The sequence below is a fragment of the Frankliniella occidentalis genome, unplaced genomic scaffold (assembly GCF_000697945.3).
Source record: "Frankliniella occidentalis isolate FOCC.00 unplaced genomic scaffold, Focc_3.1 Scaffold48, whole genome shotgun sequence".
Taxonomy (NCBI): Eukaryota; Metazoa; Arthropoda; class Insecta; order Thysanoptera; family Thripidae; genus Frankliniella; species Frankliniella occidentalis.
This window is the reverse complement of record NW_026267178.1, coordinates 1,863,409-1,868,397: the sequence shown is the minus strand read 5'-3', so window position 1 is coordinate 1,868,397 and position 4,989 is coordinate 1,863,409.

Sequence of the window (4,989 nt, the reverse complement as noted above, 5' to 3'; positions counted from 1 at the left end):
GTCACGTCCCCGTCAGAGAGGGTCGTCGCGGTCTCGGACACGTCCCCGTCACAGAGGATTCGCGGCCTCGGGTCCTTCCACGTCAGAGAGGGTCGTCGTGGCCGTCACTGAGGGTCGCGGCCTCGGGCGCGCGCAGCGGGTGTTGTGACTCACGACGCACATGGCCGGAGCCGCGCGCCACAAATCAACAAACCTTTGGAGACAAAGCGACAAGCGGAGGGGCCTAAATGCTGCACATGCGCCCCACGCACCTATGCTAATGGCTGACGCACGTGTGTCGCGTCCGCAGCGAACGCTGCGCGGCGTAGCTCGGGAGGGAAATGGAGGGTATTGCGGGCTATTTCAAATCGCGGCAGCAGAGAGAAAGACCACAAATCACTGCTCAATTCATTATTGTGAAGCAGTTTTTATTTCAACTGTTTTAACCGTTCGGGCGTTTCCAAACGTCTTAAGTCTCACAGATTCTCTTTGACCGCCCTCTTCGAAACCTACGAGGCGACGAGGCGACGTACGCGAAGAAATTTGGCCTAAGTCGCTATGAAGTAGGCCTAGGGTGGTCTTTCTCTTCGACCAAGCAAGCAGGTGATGCGACGTAAAAAGGAATCGAAACAAGAACAGTCGTGGAAATGCCTCGAGAGAGGTGGGGGACGGTCGGGCAGCAGATCGGGCCGTCCAAAACCACAGGCAGGCGCGTCGCCTCACTTCTCATCCGATACCCGCCCGGCGGCCCACAATAAATAATTGTGGTGATAAAGTTCGGTCGACCTTTCTATCGCCTCTCACTCCGTCCGCCCGCCTGTCCGTACGTGTCTTGGAAATGGACAACATTTACCACCTCGAGGGGGAAATAACCCGACATGTCGAGGTATCAATGTCGGCCCGCAGCCGATGAGGTGCACCAGCAGCAGCGTCGTGGAATCTCCTGTATGACATCACAAAAATATTTTTCAAAAAATAAAAAGTTCGCCAGAAACTTTAATTGTAAAAGGCTTGGGTTTGAAATCCATCACTATTGGGGGTAATTTATTGTTCGAACTTTCTCGGGAGGTAGTAGTAGTACCACTGAGGTCGGTTTGGCACGCCAGAGGGTGCCCGCATGGTCCCCTACCTGTTGAGGTCCAGCTCGCCCCGTCCCCACCGAGGTCCCCACGCTGCCCCGCCGAGGTGCTTCCTCCTCATTCAGTGAACCAACAAATCTTCTCGATCCATAGGCCATAAAGCAAAGCGAAGCGGCCACCCAGTCGCCTTATCGGCCCCTCGTGCGTGTGTGCGTGTGTGTTTGCTTATCCTGAATCTCTGCTCACAATAAAACACCAAAGTAGGTCCGAACGTCAAAGCAGAAAGGGATTCGGGAGAAAAATACTCGGTGCGAGACTATGTCATTTTAATTTGAATAAATTCCCGGGAAGTAGTTGTAGGCCGTTCATGCGTCCTCACAGGGGGCTGGGAGCTGGGACCTATATGATGATGAATGTTGGAATAGATGCATTTTTGTTTTACCCTGTCCAGTGAGCATTTCTCACAAGGTCGATGCATGAGTGCACATTGCAAAAACTCGTTTCTGAAAAAGGGATTTTGTTCACCGATTAGATTTCGCTCTGTTTTGCTTTTCTGTGTAGCGCCGGCCCGCGTCGGCCCCACCACTAAAACACGGCGCGGCGTCGACTGGGCGCTCTGCCCGGCCCGGGGCCCGGGCGGCCTGGATCGGAAACATGGCACCAATAAACCATTAAGGTGAGAATAAAGCATTAGTCCGGGACAGTTCTCACCTGTTGCTCTTCGGTGTGTGGTTGTGTGGTGCGGTGCCAATGCTCAGCTATCGGAAACATGTCGGGGGGCCTCTAAATGGCCCGCCCCGCCACGCCCCGCCACGCCTCGCTCCGATCCACGGCAATGCATCAGGGGCCCCACCAGCTCTCGTGGCTCACGGGCGCAGCAGAGGCCCCGCCCGTTTGACCCGGACGATCTCGTGTTTCCGGTCCAGGTTGGTACACAATTTTTGCCTCCGCGAGGCGGTCCAAGAGCCACGTGTAACGAGATGTAGCGTGGCCATTTCGCCCCGCTCTATTCCCTAGATAGACTGTACCGCAGGCCCTCGAGTGCTGGCGTGTTGCCTACTCAGCCGGGCTGCGCGGCACTCCTGGCCAAACCGACTGCACGGAAACTATGTACGAATCTGGATCGAATCAGCCACTATGCAAGACATGTTAGTACAACCCCGTGTTTTCTTGTGTTTTCTTCATCTTTATTGTCCTGTTCACTGGACTCCGCGCGCGGGACGAAAAAGAGAAAATGTCGATCGGAGAAGGAAGTGGGGGATAAATGAAAGCAATTACAAAACATTCCGTTTGACAAATGAGGACACGCTGGCCGGCTGGAGGGCGTCCTGCAGGTCTTGAGGGGGTGGGGGGGCTCCCTCTGGTGGTCCCGTGCAAGACACGCGGCCCTTGCCTTTGTGTCCGTTGTACTCCCCGTGTCTTTACCTGATGGCCGTGGGTGGCGCACTGTCTCGCCTCCGGCCGCGTCCGGGATCGTCCGGGACCCACTCGTGGCGATGGTAATCGAAGGGATGCAAGTACCTTTCGCGCACCTCTGTACCTAGAATCCCGTCTAAATAGGAACACGATGAATCTGTAATCGACATTGTATACTTTCGTCATGACAACTTTTCTGTTTTTCTTTTTCTACAGGCAGGCTGCTGCTGGAGGCTGCTGTACCGCACCTTTCCGGTGCATCGGCGGCGTCCACGTCGGCGTCCAGGTACGCGGCGGTGGTGGTGTGTCGGCCCCGGGGGGATTCACGGCGTGCCGTAATAGAGTAATTGAAAACTGGGAGGGGAGAGGAAAAAAATGATGGAAAGCAAAGGGGCGGCTGAAGATGAAGACAGCTTCCGATACCGGAGGCTAGACGGCCACTTAGCGACTGGGCGGCAAATCGTTTACCTGGTCGGTATTGACGGGCCGGCGGCGGCGGCGCCCTTTGTCTGTGCAGCGCCGCCCCCCGCCGCCCCCCGCCGCCCCAGCCACGCCCGGCGGTGCGATTGGAGAGTGGTCGTGGTCGTTTTCGTTGTTGTTGTTGTTATTATTATTATCGGCTATTTCGGAAGTCAGCAATATGAGGGTGCGCCGGGTGCGGTACAAAGCCAGCAGTATATACCCCGCGCTGCTGCTGTGTGGCGCCTCGAGTGCACTTACCTGCTCCTCGCGCGTGATTTCCCTTTTGTTTCTTTTTACTGAACAGTCAGTCCCTACTGCTGGATCACAAGTCGTCTGCCGTATATCCCCTCGCGCCGTCAGCAGCGGCAGCGCAAAAGGCTTTAGCGACGAAACGGACCATCACGGTGTGAGGCTCGCGCTGCACGGTATATTCCGAGCGCGCCGCGCGAGCGCGAGAGTGGAATAACGAAAATAAAGCGAGAGAGAGGAACCGAAATAACGAGTAGTAATAAAAAGAGATAAAAGAGAGAGGGAGGGTTTCCGGACTTACGGCTTGACCATTCGAAGTGCGCGCGGCGCCCCGCGAATATACGCCGCACCGCGCGGCGCCCGGCGCCCTCCTGAACAATGCCTCGGGCTTAACGAAATATGATTGTCATTACGACGCCGAAAATGGTCTGCTTTATGTGAGTTACGGTGACACGACGGAACGAACCTATAGCGGGGGCCGACGCCAAGGAAAAGACAAAGCAAAGAAATATATGGAGCGTGGGGAAAATGAATACATTCGCGCGACAATGGTGGGTGGGCGCCGCCGGACCCGCCCGCCGGGCCACTAAAATTAAAGTGATAACTGAAAATAATGAGAGCGCGGCGCGCCCCGGCGCTTCTTGCTTTGGCGTCGCGACGCTCCGGTCGTCGTGAGGGTGGACGGGGTACACGGGACGGACGGCGGCGTTCGACGCCCCAGCGCAGCGCGCCGCTGCCGACGACAACGGCGGGTGTTTTTCAAGCATTAGTGCGGCAATCTGCGAGTAACTGTTCCTCTCCCTGTCTCTGTCTCTCTATCTGCCCCCCCCCCCCAGTCATTCCTTTTCCCTCTCTCCCTCTCTCTCTCCTTCTGTGTCGGTGTTGTGGCGTGGGATAAAAGACGGTTCCTCAAAATTCGGCGCCGCCCTCCCCTTTCCCAGTGCCGAGCGGTGCTGATCCAGAACACTCCTCACTCCTCACGAAAGATGATGAAAAACAGAAAATGACTACGTGTCTGTCCTTTGTCGCCGGTCCGTCTGAGTTGGTCTGTTGCTGGTAGTGGTGGTCTCCTGTGCCCCCTCTCTTGACGGAGAGGTGAGACCTCGGGTGAGACGAGACCACAGACTAGACTTCCATCGCCCAGGATCCAGCACTCCTACGGACCATTCCACGACCTCCACACCACCACGACCACGACTTCCAACAACACCAGAGGACCCCCAGCACCTTACATGACCTCCCAGCACCTCTACGATCTCGAGCACCTCCACGACATCCGGCACCATCATGACCTCCAGCAACAGCGGGACCTCCAGAACCTACTAGATCTCCAGCAGCACCACGACCTCCAGCACCTCCACGACCCCCGGCACCACCGCACGGACCTCCAGCACTACCAGGTCTGTAGGCGACCAGGCGACGGGACGGATCGGCGTTATATACTGATCTGTCCGGGCTGATAACGTTGACTACCGCCGGCGACATTTGACGAATTCGTGTGGGCGGCGCTGAGGGGACGTGGAGGTAGAAGGGGGGGGGGGGCGAGCGGCACCGGAAGGAAGAGGAGGAGGAAGAGAAGGAGGAGCTTCCTGATCGTCGCATTGGTGCCTCCTGACCTCATCCCATCAGTCTGCCCGCGGGCCTGCGCCCCGCCCCGCCCCGCCACGCCCCGCCACGCTGCGGTCGGTGGCCGCGGTCCGTGCAGTCTATTAGCGATGGTGGCTGCTATGGCGTTTGATTGCGGACCGGGAGGGCGTCGCGTCGCGGTAATTAGATGTCACCTCACCTTAGAGCCGCCCCCGCC